Below are 26,084 nucleotides of genomic sequence, written 5' to 3'. Positions count from 1 at the left end.
GCCGAGCAAAGAGGTGCACATGTAACTATAGACTAACAAACTACTGATAAAATATAAACCCCTAAATGCGCATTTGGATGATTCAAGTCATTCAAATCTTCAGGCTAACAATCTCATTCATTTGAACTTACATGGAAGTAACTACTGGATATTTAGCACCTTTGATGAAAAACATTCACAAACTTCATAAAGTTTTTTATTTGCCAAATGAGGTATTCAGTTTATTTCAGAATATATAATGTCATGAAATATGTAAAATTATTATATATTATATATAAAAATTACATATATTATACTAGAAGCACACAGGCATAGTCCCGCGTCTTTAGTGTGACCCACGTAGATGGGGGGAGTAACAGACACACATACACATGTCCAAATCAGTAGGTGACAGAACTAGCGTCTATCAAAGCCTACTTAGGAAACCCCTGCTGACTTCAATGAGCTTTGGATCCAGCTTTGGTTGTTTATATACCATTCAAGATTTTTACATGCCCTTCGGAATCCAATTGTTGCACGACATTTATATACCCATTAAACTTCAGTAACCAGGTAAGTCCTTGGAGACCTGAGCACCAGAATTCCAGGGCATGCTGCACCCATGCTTCCGTAACTGGGAAGAAAATCTAAAAGTGAACAAAGCTAACCAACTCCTACTGCTTTCTACTGTGGCTTGTAATATGGTAATGAAATGTTCCCAAAACTTTACAGGAACTGTTCTCATTTAATCAAAATGCATTACAGTTCCCCAGGTTTAAGTATTCAACATTAGTGTTCAAGAAATCTTCCTCATTTAAGGCAGATGTTTGTAAGAAGGTTTTGCATTTGGATAAAGGTCACCAGCTACAGTTGGACAGGTCATTCTGTGCCACACAGCAAATTGCTCCTTTGAGCCCACATGAGATTTAATATCCTGTGAATCAAAGCGTAACATGCTTTTTGTTTGCATACAAAGAGCTTTATCACAAGCACGCGCCAGCAACCGCTAGTAGAACAGACCGTAACTAGTGAGACAGACAAACCTCTTTGTCCCAAGAGCTCCAGGCAGTGGGTCTGATAACATGCAGCATCTCTAATAGTCATAGCAGAAGGGCTGCTCCTTGCAGAGCAGATTATGAAGAAAAAGGGACGACTTCAATCATCACAGTAGGATGCCTTTTCTTTGTTTTTCATAACATTTCTGCTTTTGGTCCTCCAAGTTTTTTCCTACTTCCCTGTCGTGTTAAGCAGACACCAAAACACAAGTACACAACTACTGGGGTACGTGGTTTAACCAACACCTCCCCTACCTTCTCCAGAAGTTCTTCACCACTCAGGGTGAAGCACACACTAACCAAAGAACACCATTCATCCCACCCATGTCAGGGGGATGGAAATAGCTGGGTCCGTACATGACACAGGCAAGGTAACCAGGCGTGAGATCCTCTCCGCTTGCTTCATGACCTCCACGTACACAGTAAGTTTGCCTGCAAGCCATAAAGGCATAGCAAGTTAGGTACATAAAATGTGAACAGTTCTCATGAGTGACTGGATATTTTCCAGTTTGAAGGTAGGGTAAAATATGCATTTAATACTCCATGAGAAACTCAGTACTCTAGCTTTACTGCAGGGATCACACCGGTGTCTGTGAACACAGGAGACCCCATGCTGTTCCTGTACAGTATCAACTCTATCACCCATTTCCATGAGTTTATCTTGATTGTTCTTTTCTTTAATGGATGGTTACATGGAGGGTAAAACATTTCTCTCCCATATCCTTCACCTGACCAATTTGAAATGTATTCATCTGAACAGCACAAAATACATGAGTAAAACCCATGCCAGTGACACTGGCAGTGTAAGAGGAAGCACGCACAACATCAGAGCTTGAGGTAACATCTCCTGACAGTTGTGGCTGATTAAATGCTTAACCTCTTCATCTTACTCTCCTTCCCTGTTGATGCAAAATGAACATGAGAACCTTGCTAACAAAGCCAGAAGACAGAACTCATCCCCAGCTATTGCAGAAGAAGTAAGATTTATGCTTTTTACTACCATTTTTATCCTGCCTGAGTCTTCCACACCCACCAAGAACCTGTGCTGTCAGCAAATCTTGGGAAGAACACAAGGAAAATGCCCCAACAGAGGAGACTGAGTCTGTCCGTACAGAAAGGCCACAACCATAGATAGTCTTTGAGGTGTTATCAGGCCTTTGATGTAATGCATTAACATTTGAGTCACATATTAGAAAGAACCGAAATACAACTGCAAGAGAGTTTTCTTAAAATTGCCAGATAAATGCTGTTTATCAGCAGCTGCAAATCCCACACATAGAGCTGCTTATTTTTGACCCCAGAACTGTGAACTCCAATAGCCTGTTGTGAAGCTGAAGGCACAGAGGTCTTCGTGAGCAGAAAACTCAAAGACACCTCCTTTGACTACTGCTAAGTGCACCAGAGCAGAAAACCCACTTCAGTACACAAACAAGGAAATAGTTTATAGCAGGATGGCACACCGAGACTTAGGAGCTAATTGGCCATAAGACATTTAATCACAACAAACACCAGGATAGTGGAATAGAATCATAGTTTGGAACAATTTTGTAAAAGAGAATAACAACCCTATTATTTCATTAGTAGCGTTCTTTAATTAACTTCTATTCAATTTCAAGGTCTTGCATTTACAAAGTATTCTAGAAGCCTTGGCAACACTCAAACTTCAGACATTGCATCTCAGAGCTTTTATAAGCAGTGATCTAAATTCCACCTGAGTTATTCTTTACAGCATAACTTACTTATCAGGTATGAAAGTATTAAATATAGTACAACAAACACTGGTATTTAATTCTGTTATATAAAATATTTTCATCTCCATTCAGAAGATAATGCAGATAGCAATTATGATAATAGTGCAGATTATACACTACAGCACCCATAATTTACCTGCTCCCATTTTATCATGGCATGTATTCCATAAGTCTCCATGCTGCACATCTATCTGCAAGTTCCCTGTTCAACCTGCTCTGCCTGGTGTTAAAAGTATTCATATATATTCAAATGAAAACTGAGAAAAGTAAGTATATGACCATGACTGCCTATTAGAATGCATGTCTCCAGGAAGATATACTAACAGAGCTTTTGATTATTAATATTACCAGGGCACTATTGAAAAGAGGAATGCTGCTAACCTCACCGTTCTGGACAGGTTCCAAGGCTGGTAATTGCTTTCTGCATACTAGAATCATCTCTGCATTTAGAGTCGAGACCTCGAGTTCCCAAACACTGTAAGCTAAAGAAGGCCTTCCAGCAGCTCACTGAAGGGACAACCATGTGTTAAATGGCTTAGTATATTACAATAGAAAGCAGTGGCACAAGCCACCGTAGTGTATATTGCAGAGATCAGAAGCTTCTAAGCATGATTTAGAGGTGACAGTCTGCAACAGATTTCTAAAAGGAAGACAGAAGAGAGGGAGGAAAATAAAAATGGAAAAGGCACCTTCACTTCACACATGCAGTTGTCCTTAAAATTTGTACTATTAAAATAGAAACACCAAGTTAGGAAAGGGCTTGAAAAATATCACACCACCCTTAATGACTTCCTGGACACTCATGACACTCATATTGGTCTTGTTGATTTAGGCTCTTGATCAGTTTAACCTCAGCATGGACAAGGAAGGCTTTTAGGACAAGAGAAAGAAAGATTTCACAGGTCTCTTTCAAACTCTCTTGTTAGTCTTGGGGCTTCTCCCCCTCCCCCCCCCCTCAGATTTAAGAAACAAAGAATAAAGAAAATGTCCTTATTCCACCTGGCTGTGTCTGCACCAGGTTCTGTCCAAGTGATATGTCTCCAAGATTTGTTGGACTCTTTTGGATTCTACATATATTTTTAATAATCTTTCTCCTCCTTGCTATTTGCCAAGTTATTTATATTATTTTTACTGTCTCTTTTTTCAAGACTTTAGAACAAGCTCACCCGCGTTGACCCACCGGGTTCACACACCAGACAGCTCCTGTAGGTTTAGCATTAGACCAGGAGAAAACCATGCTGACCTCTCTGTTTGTCTTACTTAACCTGAAAAGAAGCAAATCGAAACACGAAGGGAACTTGCTTCCCTTGTCTGTGGAAGGAAGTGAATGATAGAAAAGGTTAACATTTTCTGTCATTTTTTTTTCCTCAGAAATATCGCTTCCCCATCCCTCCCAAAGAATCTTGACTACATCCAAGGCAATGGGAGAACTGCAAATATTAAATAATAACAAACAGACACCGAACAATTTCTTTGGGGAAACAGTGTAAGATATAACACTTGTCTTTTAAAGCCTAAAATTTCCAAAATGAATTTAGAGGTGTACAGGCCATGCACTTTTGAGTAGTAGGTTTTTTTTTGGGGGGGGGGGGGGGATAAATCAAGTCTCTTTTATACTAAACATCCAAACATCTGCAGCCACTTAAAAAATTTATCAGTACCTGTTCTGGTGAGCTATAGTACAGAAAGGAAAGTTAAACTCTGTTCTTTAGGTTCACTTCTTGACTATCTGGAACTACTCCTCTGAATAAGAATAGAAGGAATTTACCTAATATTTGGTCGCATATGAGATGATTCAACACACATATCTACAAAAACTATCCTTGATACACATCCCTTTCATTACAGGGAGAATTATTGATTTTTCCCTGTTTTGTTCAATTTTTCATCCAACTGTATCAAACAAAGTAAGCTACTATCCAACCAAGACAGCTGCTGCTCAGAGCAGCAACCGGAAAAAAAAAAACATCTAATTCGGTACTAAGTATTCAGGATGATAACAATCACTGTACTCCCAGCACATCTCACAAAGAAAGAAATGGTGCCTGGTGGAGGAAGGGAGGGAATGCACAGACTCACTGACTGCCAAAACATAACAGCAGAGCAGGAACCTATAATCATCAAAGCAGAAATGGATGTAAAGTAGCAGTGCAACTACTGTTAAGCTCTTATCTTCATGGGACTGGAAAACACCATAGCCTTTTTATATACGTGCAAATGTAAATAGATATGTACACAAATATTAAAACTCTCTTTAAAGCAAGTCTTTGCAACCTTCATAATAACCTTTCCCTGTTTCTCTCCCCTCCCTCAAGAGTTTCTCCAATTCCAAGTAGGAGAGGCTCTCTCCAGAGCAAGCAGAGCATCACACTGAATTGCACACTTGGCAAAGTCCCCATGACCACCAACACGAACTTTCCCAGAGAATCAGCCATATGGCAGTATGCAGCTGTATACCAAGAGAAGACTCCCTCTGTTCTGACGTACTATGCCAGCATTCAGAGTTCTCCATTTGAATTGTGCACTCCCATATCGTGCTAATAGTTTTTAAAAAGTAAAAACACACATTTGCAGAAGAAACCACATTTAAGAGAATACCATAACCATTAAGAAACTTTTCTTGTAAAATAGCATTGTGTCTTGAATACGAGTTTTTAAAGTATCTATAACAATAAAACATTAAGAAGACCACGTGTTAGCACTGCTCTCCCAGTGAAAACACCCTGCTCAACAGCTTGCAATCTTCAACCATTAATTCCCTTATTCTTACCAGTTACCCACAGAGCAATTCAAAAGCAGAGCAGCAGAAATCCATGGAAGGGCAACAAGAGACAAAATTAAATATATGTATATATATATATATAATAATAATAAAAATAAAAGAAAAATAAAAGAAGCATACATGCATTATAGAAGGTTTTCAAAATAGTTAAAACAATGCAGACCCAACCATCTCTGTTTCTGCTTTGCCCAGGAATTTCCTATAGCACTCAGAATCCAACCCACCTGGCTCCAATCGAAGCATTTATGCAACCACCCAATACCTCTTCTCCCAGATACACTTCTCTTCTCTGCTGCCTTTCCACCTGGGAAAATACTGTCCCAGAAAATTAACTCTGTAACTGCCAAGCTAAGAAGTGACTGTGGCATCAGCTTTTGCGACAACCTGCCGTTCTGTAATAAAATGCCCTATTTCCCGCAGTGCAGAAGGCCACGCAGGACTTATGGCTCCTCTCTCCTTGGTCTGTTTTGGAAGGAGACTTTTACAGCTCACTGTCACATTAGCTAGGGTCTGTATTTTTTTCCTTACAACATTGCTATGCAGAAAAAAAAATAGAACTTGGTGCAACAAATTTATTCTCTTTTTCAAATACAAAAATAATTGATAAACTACTGCCTTAAAAATTTGAATTATCCAAAGAATCTGAATTTCCTTCCAGCACATCCAAAGGAGGCACATACTTATCTCATGAAGAATACATGAAATATTTACATTTTCCTCTGAAAATACAGAAATGGATCTATTCTGATTCATCTTAGAATAGTTTCTACAGTCTCTACTTCTTCGATAGAATCCAAGAGCTTTCCAACCTGTTCAGCTTTTGTAGTACTGAAAGAGTCTACATCTAAGGAATCGGTTAAGACATTCCCCTAATAGCAATGCAATTCAGAAATGAAACGGTACTACTGTGCAGAAAGAAATAAGGGCAAAATGTTAATGACTCACCCCCAAACTTCATATTACAAAATATTTCAAAAATCCAATATGGCATGGAGGGCTATACTGTAGAATAGCTTCACAACTTTTTTTCCCTACGTTTGTTCTATATCTTTAAGCATTATAAATGGTAAATCTACAGCTTAGACTGACAGAGAAAATTAGCCACCTAAGGATGTAGGTGGGTGTTCTCTTGGGACTGATGGAGCCACCCAAGCATGCTAGGTGCCTGACTCCATTGGGAGCAGATTCCTAGACTATTTATACAAATCACATAAGGTGCCTGTCTCCATCTTTTTTTGTGTGTTTTATAAAAACCTGTGAGTTTAGCCTTGGGTACAGTTTAAAACAAAAACCAAAGGCCAATTAAAATAAGGCTTCCAAGTGGTGTTTTAGTTTTCTTTCTTTTCACATAAAGTGGAAGATATAATACTTTACCCTCCTCAAATGAATGTATTCTAGAAGGGCAAAGCATTGTATCCTATGCTTTTATTGGACTGGATCTCAGAACACTCTCCAACAATAATTAATGAACATCGCCTCACTGCTCTTTTTTAATCTAGATAAGCATCAGCAATATTTTACACAGCGGGGAATAGGGAAACACAGGTGTTAAGTGGCTGGCCCAAGGTCACACAGCAAGGCTGTACCACAGCTAGGGATGAAACCAGCTCTCCTTCACAATACACCCATCCGTAAACTTTAAAAAATACTGCTGAAGTAATGCTGCTCCTCCTAACTCACAAAGCCGTGTAAGTGCTTACATGCACTTTGTGAACATCTTTAACATCAATGTGAAGAAAAGACCCTTCCTTTCCATGCCATGCTCCCCCCAAGTGAGATGCAGGGCTAAGGAGAAGCAGAAGGGCTCAAGAGCTGTCCGACAGGGCTCTGCCATCCGTTTCTTGCACCTAACTGAGCATTTGCCCTGGCCCAGAAGCTACCTAGGCACGCAAAGGACAGGCCAGAAGAAGATCAGTGTGATAAAATATATCACACCACCCAGTAATCCTTCAAAAAATAAGAATTCTGGACTGTATTAATTTTCTCTCACACCATCCTGCAAGTGAGGCTCCTTTTTTAAATGTGACAGCAATGGCCAGAGAGCCCTGAAGGGTCACTGGAAGCCAGGAGGAAATGGCAGAGCTGGGGGCTTCATTCTTGTGTCTGTTTCGTGGAAATGTAAGAACAATCCACACCAAAAGAAAAAAAAACAACACTGTCTGTTTGACTTTCTCTCTCCTAGACAGCTTTATGAACTATATTGTTAATATAATGACATAGCTTGTTCAGTTCTTCAGTTGCTTGTCACCTGAATGTGGCAGACTTTGTAAGTCCAAAAACAGAGAGAAGGCAGCCAGTAATTACCAGAACCAAACCCGCTATCCTACTAGTAGAAGAGCTAGAAAACACAAATTATCAAATATCTATCTATCTATTTCTATATATTCAGTTAAAGAAAAGGGCTACAGACTAAGGACAATATGCTTCTTTTATTATGTCCCATCAGAAGTTACCATGACCACCAGTTTTAATCAACATTTTTCAAACAGTAAGGAAAGTATGTGGATTCCTTGTGGTCTTTCAGTCGCATTCTTTGTTAGTGCACCGCCCTTGTTACCCAGCTAGCACTGTATTGATGTTGGGTGTGTAGTGCAAATTGAATTAAAGAATTTTGTCATACAAAAGATAAAGCATGGAGGTTTGTTTATTCTGCTTCCCAGCTCCTGGCTACTTTGTGATACCCAGGTTTATTCTTCTTTACCAGTCCTATGATATCCTTCCACACTTTCTTAACAACTAACAAGACTAATTAAGCATCACTTTGAAAATTCATAATCTACTAGGAGGAGAAACTTTTCTGAATATTATGGAATTATTTAGTTTCCAAGTTGGAAAACTGACAGGGGGTTGAGTTTTCAGCTCATTTGAGTTGGTGTAGCTGGAACCAGACTGTAGCTGCCGGCGTTATTTACCACAAGCTAAATCTTTATTCAGAAGAATAGATCCTCGTAAATACAAGGAGTAATGTTCCTCCCCTCCTCCCCCCCAAAAAACAAAACAAACAAAAAACCACTATTGACTGTAACTGAGCTCTTTATGAGTAAGGATTACTCACAAGAGCAGAAGGTGCCCAAGGAGACCACTAAATCAAAACACACTCAAAAACACATAGGATTATATTATAATAAGAAATACAGACAAAAATCAAAGAGGGCAGATATTTGGAGGCAGAGAAGAGTGGCAACAGAGATTGAACTGCACTTCCCACGTTCTCAGCTGTCTACATGGAATCAGCTTTACCTGCTGCTGGTAGCAAAATCAGATTCTTGCCCTGTTAGGAATATTCCACACTGTTCTGCCTTGTCCCCTTCAGAAGTCCCCATGTGAGCCATCTCTTCACATGCATATTAGAAATAGGTATAACTACAAATAGCTAATTTCTACAGCTTTCTGATGGCAAAGTTTGTCTTAATCAGATGTAGAGCAAGTGACATCTTGCTGCTCTGTCATTCTAGCTGACATGTCACATCCATTCTCTAGGCACCAAACTTAAATGACAAAAGAGGCACACTTCACAACGAGAACAGTCTTCCCATAGCCAAACTGGGAAACCTCTGAAATGAGCCATGGCTCTTGCTCTATTTGCATCTGGGTTTTGGTCTGATGAAAACAAGGTCATGAAGTAGAAAGCAAGCAATAGAGTGTGGAAGCATACCCAGACCTTCAAGTTATGGGACACTCCTAAGCCCTCCAGTTTAGGTGCAGCTAATGATAATGCACCATAGGTCACGAACGTTAAAAGAATAAATGTATAACTTATGTCTGATAAAATATTTAATATGAATGTACTAGAAATCCTAATTACATCTGGAGAGTTTAAAATGAGCTATCCAGATTGGATAGTGGCAATTAACCAGCTGTGACTAGGAACAAAGGGAAAATAGCCTGTACTGAGGAAGAAACAGCAATGACATTTACATAATTTACACATACTGATTATGTGTAAATCAGGGAAGGGAAGTAGCAAAGCTATTAGCTCCAGATAGGATCATGTGGCATTTGTGTTTATATCCAACACTTAGTTCTGAAGCAACATACATAGGTGTAGGTGGGAACGAAAGTCATCCAGAACTTAAGGAACTAGGTAAATATCATAAAAGAAAACAACCTTTTATTTACAAGGTTAAAAGTTCCCCTTCAAACTGTAACTACACAATTACTTGTGTTGGTCATATTTAAAAAAAAAAAATTAAATGGTGTCTCAGCCATGATTACTTCTCATTTGGATAATTCGGAGTGTCACTGTTAGTAGTTTGCATACCAAACCTCGGCTGAAAGGGCAGTCAGAATGAATCCCTTTACCCATTCTGTGTAAGGAATACTCTTTTACCTATCATTGACAGTCCATGTTTGATTTGCAAAATACAATTGGCAAGATCAAAAAAGTCATTTTATTCTTTCTTATTCCCATAGAAAATTTCAGCCTTTGTACCACCTTCAAATACTGTATCATATTCCTTTTATCAACTTATAATGCAAATAGGACACCCTTTATTCTCTATAGGCTTACACCGCAACAATACACATTAGTTAGAGATGTCGATGTATGTTTTATTACAGAAGTTAAACTAGGCTTTATCCATAATTTTCTAAATCTCATTAAAGGTTCTTCTATATTCCAGATGGGATAAAGCAGCACTTTAAACTTCACGGATCTGTTTCTGCTAGTACAAGGAATCTATTGCCATCTGTAGTTACAGTATATGACAAAGGGATGCCTTGGAGGTGAGAGTGTTCAAATGCAGATAAGGTGGCCTGCAATGAATCACTGTCCTCTGGAAGAGACTGCCTTGTTAATAAAAGGTCAGAGATCATAGTGTCGCTATTTCTCCTATTTCTCCAGCAGAAAGAAAAGCAGTGGCTGGATTTTCCTTATCGCTTCCTTCTTTTTTTCTTCTCACCAAAGTACTCTCAAGTACAGGTTCTTGTTCCTACTGTCTGTTTTGTAGATAAGCAGTGCTTTTTGAGACACCACAATTGCGTAATATATTTTTAAGTAGGTAGGACTACTATAGAATTGGACTGTACATATTTCAGACTTATTTGCAGGATGTTATTCAATTTCACTTTTGTAACACAAACCCTCCTTTTTTAAAATGAGGCTAATACCAAAAGATGGGCCTTGGAGGACATTGCTAATCAGGGATTATCCCCTGGGCCTGTCAGTGATGGCAGGTTTATTCCTCTTAACTAATTCTGCTGGATTGTCTGAATGAAAATATAATAACGGAAGTTTCTCTACATAACTTACCAGTGTATATGTAACAGTCGAGGTTATGTTTCCATTTAAAACTTATTCAGCCTCAAGTCCCAATTCAGCAAAGAACTTCAGATCATGACTAAGTGCTTTGCAGGAACAGAATTTTGGTGGGTGCATCTTGGCTTGGCAGTCATTTCACAAGCTAAAATTCCAGAAGCACTAATCAGAGGTGGTTAACACTTCTCATATAAATTTGCATTTGGCCGGAAGTCTGGTGATCTCTCAAATTCCCAGATGTACTTTTATCAGGATAATTTACCTGGTGAAATTTGCTGTTAAAGACTCCAGGGCAGCTATTCTTGTATTTAGACTGAGAAGGCAGTAAGAGCTCTAGCTAGCCAGGAAACGTTTCCAAACAATATAGGGAATAATTGGTATAACCCTGTTTGTATTTATCATACACACTCAAGGGACTGCTCCCAGAATAAAACAGTCCAAAACAAATTGACAACCAGGTCCCAGAAATTCTCCTTATTTTTGTGTTTTACACAATTATTTATTTATTCAAAATTATTCAAAAGCAGCAGAGCTGCAGAATTCAACCTCAAAAATGGAAAACTTCCCTGAGAAACCTTGTTGACTGACAGATGGGAGAGAAGGGGAGATAGAGCAGTGCTGGGATTCCAGCTAAAACAGCTGGTCACTACTTAATGGATTTTATCAAGAGTGCAGGATTAGATTTCATTAACCTATACAGACACGGTAGGTACAATTCACCTGAGCAGATCAGCACATTTTATACTCTAGCAGACTTACAAGATTGTTTAAGTGTTGTGTGGGTCTTGTCCTGATATGAATTTCAGTGAAGAAAGGAAAATAATAAAGGAGAATCTTGAAAGGCAGTTTCTCTCACCTGCTTTTCAATTTCCTTGTTGGAAACATATTACATCCCCAGCTCCTCTGACCTCATCCTACCCCTAGAGAAATCTTATGATTTTAAAAGCATCTTTCTAGGCTGGCCATCTATTTATTATGTAAGTAGAGAACATGCTCTATGCAGTATTTGATGCTTCTGATACCTAAGAAGTGCTGCCACAGAAGGCCAGCCTTTCAGTCTGGAAAGGAACTGTAGAAAGAGAGAATCTCCCATTAAAGCTTCCTTTGGTCTCAGAACAACTGTCAGATGAATCAACTGGAATGGTAGCCGTAGACCCTTTGAAAGAAAAGAAGGGTTAACGCCCTTCTGGGACAGGGTCCTCTCCCCCCTCCTTTTTTTTTTTTCTTTTTTGCTCAGTTTTCTCCGAGTCTTGGAACATTCCTCTGAATTGATCTGGATCATGTAAGATCTCACAGTCTGAGTCTTTTTACAGTCACAGCTGAACAATGTTGCTACAGAATTTTAACAGTATGATTTTGCAAGGTTTTCACCGCCTTTGCATAGGTGACCGTACTTGTACGAAGGGCAAAGTTGCACAGTGAAGCCCAATGAACTTCTCCTATACAAAAAATGTTGACTCTCAAATACACATATTTTCCATAGAGGGAGATAGCCTTGTCACTTTTCTACCTAAAGTTTTAGAATACATTTGGAATTCAGAGGAACATGCGATCTACTCCACAAGGAACTCAGTTCTCATTTATACAATGCTCCATTTATACCAGTCTGTCAACTTAAAGGACCTTTGGAGTAGGAGTAATTACAGTTATACACACTTCATGGCCCCATTATTCTGACAAAGTGGCATAAGGAAGCTCCCATGCAGAAGAAAATCAGGTCTACTTATTTTTTAACACAGTGACTTTAATATGGTTGTGTTTTATCTCCAATTCTGTCTATATATCTCAGTCCTCTCCTGTGCTTTTTTGTGTTATTTCTATTGCTTGATACTACACTCACTATTTGTGGAGTATTGCCTCTTCAATAAAAAATGAGAACATTAGGGGCGAAGAGTAAGCTCTTAATTCAAGTCACATACTACGTGACATGGGAATGAAGGCCTGTGTGTTTTGAACTTACGCCATTTTCATCCTTTCAGATGTGTTTGTGGTTCTGCTCTGACTACAGGCCTGTTCTCAGTACTTTATTTATCAACAGCAACTCCACCCTCACTGCATGGTGGAGATGTTATTAACTCAAATCCTGTGACATACCATACTTTTGAACTGTTTTGATTCTCCTTTCTGGCAATACTTCCTGCTTTTGCTATCCCCAGTTTTAGTAACTTGTAAACTACAGGGAAAAGTTCATTTCTCTCTTTTAATAATGTCTCTCATGAAAGAGTCACAGTCCTTGTACTTTATGGGACTTAATTTGTCTTTTTTTTTTTTAAGCAATCATTTCACCACGTTGCATTTTTAGAAGGTTCCATAAAACTGTAAGATGAAACGTAGATGTTGTGGGACAGGTTGTAGGTAGTCACACCAAGGGATCTAGATATCAAGGATCAAGAAGTTGCCATCTCAGTAGAGTTCTAGGGTCTTCCTGGGGTTTTAGGTATCAGGGGATCTACGTAAACATAACAGAGATACTAGATCCATGAGTTCTTGGAAAGCCATTGGGAAAAATTTGAGAAGCTCTTCAAAAATTCCTAGAAGGATTCTCCATCAGTAAAGTGCTAGAAAAGCTTAACAACTAGGAATTATTAGTAAGTTCTGGGGAAATTCTAGGAAAGTTTTGGACTAGGAAATTCCTTGAAAGCATGAGGGATTCCAAGAAGTGTTCTACATTAAGGAATTTCCAAAAAAACAGTGGGGAACTCAAAGCAAGCAGTAGTGAATTAATATCTTTTGGAGTGCCACACAAAGCAATTTCTGGGTTACACATCTTTAGGGGAAAAGGAAGAGTCATGCAGCAATGAGACAGCATAAAGTGGGACAGAAGGGTAAATGAAGAGATGACAGTTGTCACTTAGTCAGTTGTCTTCACTGTTATAACAGAACCCCATGAGTTGGGATCATTCTCATGGTGCCTTTCCAGCATCTTCATTTTTCCTCACCACAGAATCCTCTTTTCCATGATGCTGTGTCTGACACAGGACTATAGCTTCTGACATATGGCAGAGGTCAATTGGAAGGTAAGCATCTCCAGGAGGGAATAAGTTTCCCCTAACTGGCCACTAGCACACCTCTAAGTGGTAGAAAGATGATTCTCAAATTGGAGTGTGCCCACACCTCAGTTTACATCACAGCCCCTCCTGGAGGTTCATCTAAGAAGGCCATAAAAACATAGCTTATGACTATTTTCACAGAAAGTGACCATGAGTAATGCTACCAGAAAACAGACCATACACCAAGCATTTGTCAGGGAAATACGGGTCAAAGCAATGGGACTTGCAATTTCAGCAGTGGAAGCGGCATTTCATAAAGTAGTATCAGATGACAGCAGGGCCCAGCTGTGCTAGGCTTTGTACATCAGAGCCTGTCATCCACAGGGACTCGATGCAGGCAGAAGAAATAAAGCAGAGGTGAAAGGACTGTCTCAAACAAGCAGAGCAAAAATGCCATGGTAGCAGAAGGCAGGTCGATTCTGCAAAATTGGGTTATTTCACAAAAAAATTCAGAGTTCTTTTCCCTCCAATTTGCTATTGCTTTCTAAAAAAGAGAAAGTCCCTGTGCTAGAAGCCTATTAGTAGCAACAGTGATTTAAATATCTGTAGGCAACTGGATTCAGATTCAAGAATGACGGGCATGAGTTTTACAAGGCATATTCATAGAAGCATATTTTTATGATGCAAATATAATGCATGTGAAAGCTTTGCTCCCTGCAGGATCTAAGGTCTCATATCTGACAATTCGGCTAAAGTACCCGGTAATTCATTATCATGCCAGAAAATATTGTAGTCATGCTCCTCATCTGTAGTGTGGGCAGTTCTACACCAGTTCTTCCACTTTTCCCTGTGCAACATTTGTCTTTCTGAAAGTGGCCTCAAAGACTGAAAAAAATATATTCAGATTTAGCTCTGTTAAAATAAATATAGCAATGTGTTGTGTTTTTTTTTTTTTTTTTACAAGTATATCTTAGGCAATAAAAATAACCTCTTTTCCATTCCAGTTTGTATGCACAAGTCTGCATATGTATATTGAAAAAAAATGAAGTACCCATCTATGTACTGTGCTGGAATGTTATCAGACCATTTAGTCTAAGGTAGGAAGATGGGACATTTGATTCAGATTTGTCCTTCTGAAATCGGGGTTTTGATGCTAAGGGGAAAATGGGTGCGAGCTTTAGTAATCACAGTGAACTAGCTCTGTTACCCAGTAGGATTTAAGCATTTAAACGTCTATATGGACCTAGTTTGTGGTGTGTCACGAACAGTTTTCATGTCTAAACTGTTTATAAGCACAGAAAAATCAGTAACAATGACCTTGACCATAAGCATATCACAACAGCATTGCGAACTCCTGGTTGTTCCTTCTTAGGCTAACAGGAATTTGTAAGGAATTGCCATGTTAATTCTAGTACTTAGTACTAGAATTCTTAGTTTCTTAGTACTCTTAGTAATCTCCCATCATGAACAACTTCTGAGAGTCAAGGCTCCTGTGCTATGCTATGCTATATTACTGTATGCATTTATTAGTTTGCAGAACACATGGCTTAGTTCAAAGATTTGCTACGTTTCAACTTCTTAAAACAAACCCAGTAACAAAGAATATGTCACCAATTCTCTTTCTGAAGACCATCTACAAGGATGACTTCATAGTTTGCTGAACCATGCCATGCATGAAACAACAGGCTGGACAAAAGTAAAATAGTAGTGCTGAATAGGAAGCAACGGATTTGGATATATGAGATTTACTGAAAAATGTTTCAATTATGGTTACTAAATCCTCTACTGGAGAATTTTTTTTGTGTGTGCAACAGCCTAAATATAAAAATGATTCACTTACTACAGCACTGCTAATATGTGTGGCCAGAATAAGAACAAGTTACCTCCTTGCTTTGGTCTTTCACTTGTCCTCTTCCTTACTACTTTTGTCACTGAGGCTCAGTTCAGTTTTTACATACTACAGTGATTTCAAAGTAATGCTTGCCTACATCCATAAGTTACCAACTACTACACATACTCCTGAATCTCAGGTAGATTAACCAGCAAAATTGTATAACAATGCTTTGCACCTAGGAAAATGATTGAAACAAATAGATGCACTTAAACTTGTTGGCCAGTTCCTTTTTGTTTTGTGTCTGAAATGTTCAGCTCAGACGAGGCAGCAGTTTCCAAGCAGAATTTTCAAGAACTCTGTGCTAGACATCTTAAAGATATCCCTCCCAACCTTGATGTTTACTTTTGCACAGATATTTTGATGAAAGGACTTGTCTAGTGATCAAGGTTCTAAAATGGATGATTTCTGTATAATAATCAAGTAATACAGAATGTTATATATGGTATTGCACATAGCAATACCACCATAAAATAAAGTCTGTGTGCTGTGTCAGATTATTGAGCACCTTGAGAACAATATTCCTGTTAGTTTCATGGTGCATTAAGATTCTTTTTGGAATAAATTAGTTTTATGCAAGTAGGATTGGTTTCTTACAAATAAAAGAGTAAACAAAACTTGACACGTGAAAGGAGATAAAGTAAAGAGGATAGGAATTTAAATCTTCAGACTAATGGAGATGCAGCATCAGAACAAAAGATGCTATGTATCCCAAGGAAAGCGATGGTAATAAATGTGGGAGCAGTGCACAGAACAAAATTCAGAGTGAAGAATTAAGGCCTTAATTTGGAGAAGAGTAGAAAGGAGAAGAGGTTGGATGGATATAGCCCACCCTGCTCATAGTATTACATTTTACATTTTCCTAGTGAACAGGCAAAGTGTGTAAAGGTGAGAACATAAACATTTAAGAAAGTTTAACATGCTTTCACTCTATGAACATAGAAATTTTAATAAACTCATTTATAAATTATGCCTGTAACGCTGCTGTACAATGCATAAATAAATCTAATTAACCATAGTAAGCCTAGCAGCACTTCCACTGTCAGTCAACAGAGCTGCACTATATGATGAAATTATTATGTGTGCTATTTGCTCTATACACAAATTAATTGACATTCTGGATGGTTGTTACCATGATCCTTTTACAGATTGCAATAGAAATAAAGCAAAATACACACCAAATGGAATCAAATCTAATTGAATAATGTAATACTAGCCTCAGTCCATTTCCCCCCAATCAAAGATGTAATAGGTTTTGTAATACTAATTATTAATGACTTGCAATCTGTAGAACAGATTTTTAACAGTTGAGTTACACTACCCACCAGCCTGTAATTTCCAAATTATCTTTTAATTTACTGGGATTACAGATTTTAATATGTGATGAAGTTTCTTTCCAAAAACTTAATGAACTTAATAAATTTTGGCAATACGTGGTTTCTATATTATGCACCTGTAGCTCTCTATTGAGAGATGATTTCTTTGTGTTTAGAGATGTTTATACTTTTTAACTGGCCTGCTACAGAGTAGAAACAAAATAAAGTCCAAGAGTTCCAGAGAAAAAAAAAATACAAGTTTATCTGAGCAAACTATACAAGGAAAGTGGACTGTTGACTCTTGGTTTTGGTAAAGATGACTGAAGAACAGGTGATCGAGATAAAAAAAAATAGGAGCAGAGCTCAGAAGTAGTATGGATAGAGAAGTTGAAACAATTAATTAATCTCCACTTCTATGGGCTAGGGTGTGCATGTGACTTACCTAATTATGTAGAAAACCAAGCAGCATGTTCTCCATGTCACATAGTGAGAGTATGCACGAAGCAGGGCTTGGTGGCACCAGAAGATAGCAATCCTCAAGTGTTTAAACCTCTGAGGCCTCCAGATCACCAAGAGGACCTGGCTCCGCAATAATGAACATCCCTGTTAGAAGGAATTTCCAGTCTGATGGCAAACACAAGCAAATATGAGTGATCACTGGGTCAGGACCTAATGGGCCAAGATCTATCCTGACGTATCTGATGTTCTTAACAGTTTTGTATGCCTTTTACTTGGCCAAGAAGTCTAGCATGTGCTGAGCTGAACAAGGATGCTTACATTCAATTGCTTAGTTTTAATCTTATGGTTAAATACTTTGCTGACATATACTAGGGCACAAGTTAGCCCTTAGGTCTCTGATACTCAGTTTAGCTTACTACTTACTGCCATTATTATTTTAATGAAGAGGAAATATTTCATCTAATTGTTAGCAAAGTGATCTATGGTATTATCCGTGTTTTTTACCAAACATTTTCCAAGTATTTGTTTTTCTCTGTGCAGAGCAGAACCGAAATTCTAGCCTGTATTTGCAACTGACTCGTATTAAATGAGGCATTTTGTTTCAGTGATACCAAGCACAAGGACAGAAGGCAAATTTTGGGACAAAGAATAACTTGTTCGTGAAGGAGTTAAAGTGTTCATCAACATGAGTACTTCAAAAACATAGGAAACTGTGATCCATCACTTAGCTGTAGGCTTATGTGACATTTACAACAAGCGCGTATATTTTGAGATAGTTGACAATGACATCTTTATGTTTTTGTTATCAAAGCTTCCATCTTACAATCCCCTTTGGTCCTGAGTATTGTTAAAAATGTGCCAGGGTTATGGCTGTTCATACCTTTCCTCTTCTAAGTGGTACAATGATCAGAGAAGAGCAAAGTTTTATGATCCCTTCAAGGTATTTGAAAATGACACTAAATGACGTTTATAAAGATTTCTAAAAGTCAGAACAGTCTTATTTTCTTTTTGAGGGCTCGTTCTCACCCTTTGAATTGTGTTAGGTGCCAATTCCCCTACTCTCTTCCTAGAAAGATACAATGCATAAGTTTCACAGGTCCTGTAATTCTACTGACAGCACTTGCAGATCAGCCAGCCAGGAAATTTTTTGAGTAACATCTTTTCCTAGGACTTACATGGTTCTTATCTTCAGACCTTACTGCAAGCATTAACTGTTAACCTTTTTTTGCATCCTTGTGAGGATTATTCCCATTTTACAAAGGAAAACTAAGGGAGACAAAACCAATTGAAAACAAAGCATTAGTACAAGTAATTCTTCCCAGAGCCTGTGAGATTTAAGGGAAGGCGTTACAAGAGGGTTAGTTTCTTCTGAAATGCTGCAAATGAACACAAAATATTGGTTCACACAGCAGCTGAGGAAGTGCCATGCAGACTGCAGCTATTCCAGTCTGTTGACTATAAACTGCAGTTCTGCAGTATGAGACGCTGTGCCTCAGGATGCCTCCTACAAAAAAAAAATTGAGTGCATAATCTGTTTTAAGCACATGAATAATTCCATTTGCTGAATTACTTTTGTGATGAAAGTTATCCAGCTGGCAAAAGGCTGAACTGAGGCTTAATTTCAAAGGAAATGTGGTAAAAATCAGAGGGTGAAACCTCCCATTCGCTGTAATGGAACCAAGCTCAGGCCCGTAATTGATGCTTTATGGACATTTGCAACATGTGAAAAGTAGCAGGGAACAACATCTAATGCTACGATGATTGTATTAACCTCTGCTTTTGGAATACTCATATTAACTGTTTTTGCCTAAAAAAATACTGGAGAAGTATTTTCTTGCATAATAAAGATCTGTTTAACAAAAACCTTGATTACAAAATCTAAGAAAGAATCCAGAAAGAGACAAGAACAATACTACTTACTGTGTTCTTCCTTTTCCCTCTTAATTGCTATTTGTAATTACAAAAACCACCACCAACAAAAAAATGCATTTCCCACAGAAAGCAAAATGGTTCATGCATTAATATAAAAAACAGTGAATATAAATAGACAATTTTAACAACATTGTGTCTCCTTGTCCACATGCACACAAACCTAAACAATAGCCGCACACAAAGAAACCAAGCAACACGACTTTTTTACTAGATATATGTCCTTTAGGTTCAAGCACGGAGCTCAGCAGAGAAAACTTCTAATGAGTTCCTGCACTTCTCACTGGGCTGTCATGCAGGAAACAAGGTATGCTCAGAATTTACCTCTTTCCTTCCAAATGCCCTGGTAGTAGATTTTAGCACAATAGGAGAAATCCCCTGCGAACAGATGCCTTTACTTCCTAGCAAGAAACATGAGCTCCCTACTCAATCCACTCTGAGAGGAGCATAGCCTGAAAATTTACAACATAGCTGCCTTGGCTCACACATATATATATTATTAATCTGATAGTGCAATCACCATTGTTCTATGTGGCATAAGAAATTATATTAAATAGGCACTAGGTGACAATTGACTGTCAGAATCTGTAATAAGGAACCAGTAAGATCCATATCAGAATCATTTTAAAGATATGTGTTCTTTTCTTTCAGATTGAGATGACAAAGAATCCTTGATATCAAAAAATATATATTGCTTTTGATCTTTTAATTAATTCAAACTTGCAAGAGAGGAGGATTGTGGCAAAAAAACGGAAAACAAGAAGTTCTCTTTCCCATATCCACTGCAGGTAGCTTTAGAAACAATCAGAAACACAGAGTGACTTTCTGAGGTACATGACAGCAACTTTGCAGCCCTTTTTCCAAACCAAACTTACCTTGAAGGTGGCAAACATGCATGGATTCTGGGGCAAAGCCCAGCAGTGTGCTAAACCCAGCCCATCTGTGGTTGTGATGCCAAAAGTGCAGCTAAATGAAAGGGGACACAGCATAGGCACCCATACAGGCCCATAACTGCTGTTTGCCAGAAGAACCCTGCTGGAACACAAGGCATTTGGCATAGTTTATATCAGTCCATACAGTCTCTGAATTTAGTCAAATCCATGTGCTGGATTAAAAGAATGTCCCAGCTTATCATCCACCACTCTTGAACAGACTGCAGTCAGTTATACTCAAAAACAACCCCTCTTTACCTCTAAACACTGCTCTTTCAGCTTTTCATTTACTTCTAAAGGCAAGATCAATGATACGCTTCCCAGCTGAGGGAAATAAGAATATTACAAGAACTGTAATCACTGCATCACCTGAAGTCAATTTTATCTGGTGACTGATACTAGTAAAAAAGAAAAAAAAAAAAACAGTTTTCCCACTCCACTTTCCTACTCAGAAAAACCTACTCCTGTGGGCGCACAGCTGCTAAGTCTCCTAGGAACCTACTGAGGTTTATTGAGGAACTGCAAGACAGCAAGAGGTTTTAAACACTCTTCTGACTAAATTCTCACTTCCAGGAAAACTAAATCACTGCAGTTCACATATGTCTTTTTGAATTAGAAGAATGTTATTTCACAAATACTTGATGTCTTAACATTGTTTATTGGAGTTCAGATATGAAGAAGGAGATTTGGACTGAAAATAAGTCTTTATGATAATGAATAGACTGAGTCATGGGAAAAACACATTGATTGACTTAATAGTTAACTGCCAGTCATTTTCCTCACTCCTTTGTTAGGGGTGTTTTTAACTTCAAATAAACTGCATCATTATCTCTACCAGTAAAATGTAAATTCCATCTCGGTTTTGATAAAGACCATCAATACAAGAAAATAATTACCTTAATGTCCATTGCACTGATGGATTCTTAGAAGCTGTATTTTTACAATGATACATTAAATTTTTTATCAGTTTCCTTAGTGAGGTCAGCACTATTTATAAGCACTGAAGATATTCTCAGAAAATACAAGAAAGCATGGCAGTAACAATATATGGAACAGGAGCACTAGGACTATTTATAGTTACACTGTCAGCAGCTCACCTATTGCTAGTGGCTTTCTAATGTTAACTCGCTTAACACCTGAACCAAGAAGGTACTTTAGCATCTCTGGAAATTGAGGGGGCTAACTAAAAGATTAGAATAAGGCACATGACTACAAAGACTGTGTTCACATGTAGACAAGCAGGGAATTGTCACAGGCAACAGACTGCTGACGATGGTGAAATCCCAGCAGGGCTACAGCAGAGCCTTTAAGCCTCATCCTCCTTGGCTGATTTGGACCACCAATGCAGCAGGCCTCACAGTGCTACTGCTTTTGTGGGGAGAAGGGAACACACAGTGCATTAGAGAGTGAGCAGTGTTGAAAAAAAATTGCAAGAGCTGAGGAAGGAAGGCCTGGAAGCTGGCTGAGTTCCTCACTGCCTCCCTACTTGCTGGCTCGTGGTGCTCTATAGCCTCAGAGGAGCTTGGGCACTTGTGAGCTGTTCTTACTCCTGAAGTGGCGAAAGTCAATACCACCTTTCTTACTGCAAATTCTTAACCAGGTCTTACTGAATTCCTTGCTAAATTGCAGCCTGTTTTATAAATGCAAGAAAATGAGATACAGAAAGCTTATCCAAAGCCCTATAGTCAATGCTGGCACAATCAGGACTATAAATTCTTTCCTAATCCCATACTCATTTCCTAAGATTGGAGTTCTTTATAGAGGAAATAAATAAAAACTGAAGGTGCGAGTAGACAAGTTTGGATTCTTATATTAAAAGAACTGTGTGTTATTCTTTATTATAACTTCAAATGTTTGCGTAGAATGCATAGAAAATTTTTGGAAGGGTTTTGCTATTTATTATGATATTTTACTGCCTTATCTGAAGTCTTTTGGAACTTGCACTGAAAGACATTCAAATGTACAGCCTAAACTCAAAAGTCCTTTTTGTCTTACTTCTACAAACAATTTAGTTAATTGCAATAAAAACTACTACTGCAAGTCCAACCTGGAGTATAAGTGGAAATATAGGATAAACTTAAGACAAGGAAGAACAGTATCATACTCAAATGATTTACAATAGCAAGGCTCAGTGCTATACCTATGATAATTTATTCCAAGGAACCACTTTCATTTCAATAGCGGTCAGGGTCCAGTTCTTTTACACACTCTGGTGAGGTTCCCTAAGCTGGACACTAATAGACTGCTGGTTTTGGATGATCTTCAAATCCCCATTTGGATCTGGAGACCCTTGAGCTTTCTTCCACCTGAGTGAACTGCAGCGATAGCCCTTTCTTTGATTTTGATTTAGCATTGATTTTGGTTCATGCTTACATCCTAGCCTCTTCCCAGTGGCAATTTGGAAGCTGACTCACAAGTTCTTCCATCAACCCTGCCATGGGGCCAGCAACCCCCGGGACAGGGGAAAACAAGTCTGAGCAGGAATTGTTACAGCTCTGCCAGCTTAATTGCTGGAAACATGCCAGAAGCTTCAGACAACTTCAATAGCAGGCCTTTGTTGATCTGACTTACTTCGACAGAAATGAGCCAGGGAGTGCACAGGCAAGCTGCTGCACAACCTCAGTGGGAACCTTCGGCAGCTCGGTAGTGATGAATGGCAGCAACCTCTTCCATCGACACAGCGGGAGCCACCGGCCAACCCATTTTGTTCAGAAGTTGCCCAGCCCAAAACGATTTCTACAATTGATCTTTTCCCATCCAAGCTCATTTTGTGTCAAATGAGTCAAAATGCTGGCTCCTCTGAGAAGGTACGAACCATAGTTTTGTTTTATTGAATTGGAATGTTTTACGTTGGTATAAAAACCTTTAAGCATGTGAATTTTTTGAGTACTTTTTGAACTCTGTTAGCATAGCTGAAACAAAAAGTATTCCCCTGTAACTTAGGCCTGAAGATACTAAGTGTCTGGCTTGTAATTAATATGTAGGTACTTTTAAATTCTGACAGAAAATCCCAGCCACAGCTTCCAGACAGTAAAATCCTCACAATTAAAATATATGAACGTGGATCAGAGACTTGTCTAAGAACACTTTATAGTCATCTTTACCTCTAGGCACACGAGTCGTCCAATGACTTCAGTACAGCTCAAAGGCTGGCAAGATTAGGTTTAAGAAGTTTAGCCAACTGTACAAATACGAATGTAAATCAGATAAAAGCAGCAAATACCAAACCCCTTCATTTTAGTGAGTTACACAAGGAGTTTTGAATGGAAAGTCATTTAATAAAAAATGATGCCACAACTAGCATTTTTGTCTATTTTGAACTACACCAATAAACACAGGAGAGTTGCATTGTGCTCTATAGTAACTTTTCCTTCTCCCCCAAATACACTATACTATATTAAGGCATCTCTCTTGGGACCAAATACACTGTGCCAAATTTGGCAGTGAGAGCCTGGTCACCGAAGTCTGCAGAAATATTTCAATTGATTTCAGTGGGTTTTGGAATCAGCCCATATTGACATCCATTCAACTTCATTGAAGGAAGCTTTCCTGTGGAGCTGCAGCAGCCAATGCAGCCATAATGACTTCAAAACCAAGCTTTAAGGCCACTGCCAGTCAAATAACATCAGAGCAAGTGAACAACAGCAGAAGGAACTCATTACTATTTATCTAGATTTTTTTTAAAAGTGTATATTTTCTGAGCTCACTACTATATTTTCCAGGTGACAAAAATTTTCAACTTGCCTTTCATTCCTCCTAGATTCGCTGGTCTAAGACGCAAACTACTTCTTTATCTCAGGCCACTGAAATAAGCATGAGGATTGCATGAGGAGGATAGGATAAACATACCAGACTAAAAAGATGAACAAACATTAATGTAGTTGGGATTTTTGGCTATCTGCTAGCAGCCAGCATCATTTATTTATTTATTTATTTATTTATTTATTTATTTATTTATTTATTTATTTCCTGCCATTAAATATGAGCTTGCTGCATAGGGTTTGGCATTCTCTCTTGTCACCAGTCGGATTCCTTGCTGGCTTAATGGACAACACACGCTTTTACAACAGGTCATTTCAATACAGACGTTAAAAGACATGCTAGCCTTTCACATCTGCATCTTGATCCTGCATATTTCTTACTTGCTTGAGACATTCATTTCCCCACATATGAGGCCATAATTTCAAGGGCACTGTTTTAGGAACAAGGGTGACTGTGTAAATATGAATATAAAAGATAAGGGTCTCTTTGTGTTCTGGATAGGGATGCTCTTTTAAGAAATGAATTGGGAAAGTCCAAAAGAGAATTTACAGCCAACTCCATGGGAAATGTTCATCAATTAAAGTAAAGGAGTTTAGTGAGCATCAATGAGAGAGAATTTCCTAAGGCATGCTTAAATATGTCTAGACGAGAGTGACACTCATTCCTTTCATAATGCCAGAGCAGGAGATGTTAACTTGGCTTTTAAAAAAGGGATAAAAAAGAGTTGTATGCTATTTTATATGATTCTGAAAACACAGAATGCTGAACAAACAAGGTCTTGGGTCCAATAATAATTGTTTCTTCCGCTTATTGGAGTCTTCATTTGATAATGTGATCCTAAAGGAATGATTCAGAAGGGCTCCCTGCAGTTTTATTTCATTAACTTTTCAAGAACCAGATGCAAATCATATTTCAACCTCTTTAAAAAGCTTTACTAGTTTGGTGCTTCTGGACAACTAACTCGGTGCCCAAAGGCATATCTATATTGTGACATCCTTAATAAATGCCTGCTCGCCCACAGTTCCCTAACTCCTATACATTAATTTTACTAAAGAGAGATAATTCCCTCTTCCTTCAATTTAAGTATTCAAACTAAACCCAGCATTCTGCAATCCTATCAAGGAAAGAAATCTCTCTTGCTACACAGTCCCACTGTTTACTGAAAATCCATAGAACATTATGGGAATTCTTTAAGTCATTTGTCCTTAGAGCCTTGAATGACAGTGGCTCCTGACCAGCCTCACTTAGCTGGTCTCACTGCCCAGATGACGGCAAATAGTTTGTTAAAACCCTGAGTCCCTTTTAACCCATCAGAAGAGAGAGAGTAAACATCAGCAGAGGCTACTGCAGTGCAAAGAGCACTTATACTACCTTAAAAACTGCCAAAACGAATACAGGAATTTATATTGACTACTAAGCACCTGCAGTCCAGTTCTTCCTTTCAAATACTGATGATTTTGTCCCATCCAGTGTCTTTGAATCACTCAAGGAACCTGATCTACTGCAATTAAATACTGTCAGGATGACTTGAAACCTATGACTCCTACACATTTCTCAGAACCGATGAAAATAACAACCCAGGCTGTGGTTTCGTCTCTTGAAGATCCTCTCCTTCCCCATTCAGAGATCCAGGCATTCCCATTTTGCTAGAATCCAGGCAAAGGTGCATTTTACAAGCATGCCCCGGGCTGGAGTGCTGTTTATAAGCCACCCCATGCTCACTGCATTATGCATGCATCCCCCGCTGGAGGATTTGTAATGCGACCTCTGCGTACCTGCCAGGAGCTGGGGGAGCTGTTGGAAGCCCAAAGCAGCTCCCTCCCTCCCCTCCCTCTGCCACACGGTGCTCACGAAGACTCCCGCAGTGGAAGCCGAGCCAGGTGCCCCTCTCTGCCCCGAGCCGGCATCCCCGGACCCCTCTCGCCCTCCCGGTCCGAGCCTGCCAGGGGCAGCCCCTGCCCCGCGGCTCCCCAGCTCCTTG

General features: G+C 38.9%; 1 long non-coding RNA gene across 5 annotated transcripts in view; it reads right to left on the bottom strand.

Moving 5' to 3' along the window:
* LOC136786668 (uncharacterized) overlaps positions 1-26,084 on the bottom strand; it is a 106,048-nt gene that overhangs the window by 68,531 nt on the left and 11,433 nt on the right. For 2 of the 5 annotated variants that reach the window (XR_010825952.1, XR_010825950.1), the window contains exon 2: positions 17,464-17,600. The exons of 2 other annotated variants lie outside the window; for them this stretch is intronic. This is a non-coding gene — a long non-coding RNA (uncharacterized lncRNA). Of the gene's footprint in view, positions 1-17,463; positions 17,601-20,284; positions 24,145-26,084 lie in introns of all 5 variants that reach the window. One more of the 5 variants, XR_010825951.1, reaches the window with a different exon arrangement.

The sequence above is a fragment of the Anser cygnoides genome, chromosome 19 (assembly GCF_040182565.1).
Source record: "Anser cygnoides isolate HZ-2024a breed goose chromosome 19, Taihu_goose_T2T_genome, whole genome shotgun sequence".
NCBI lineage: Eukaryota > Metazoa > Chordata > Aves > Anseriformes > Anatidae > Anser > Anser cygnoides.
The sequence above is the reverse complement of the archived record's forward strand: the minus strand, read 5'-3'. Positions and strand labels throughout refer to the sequence as shown.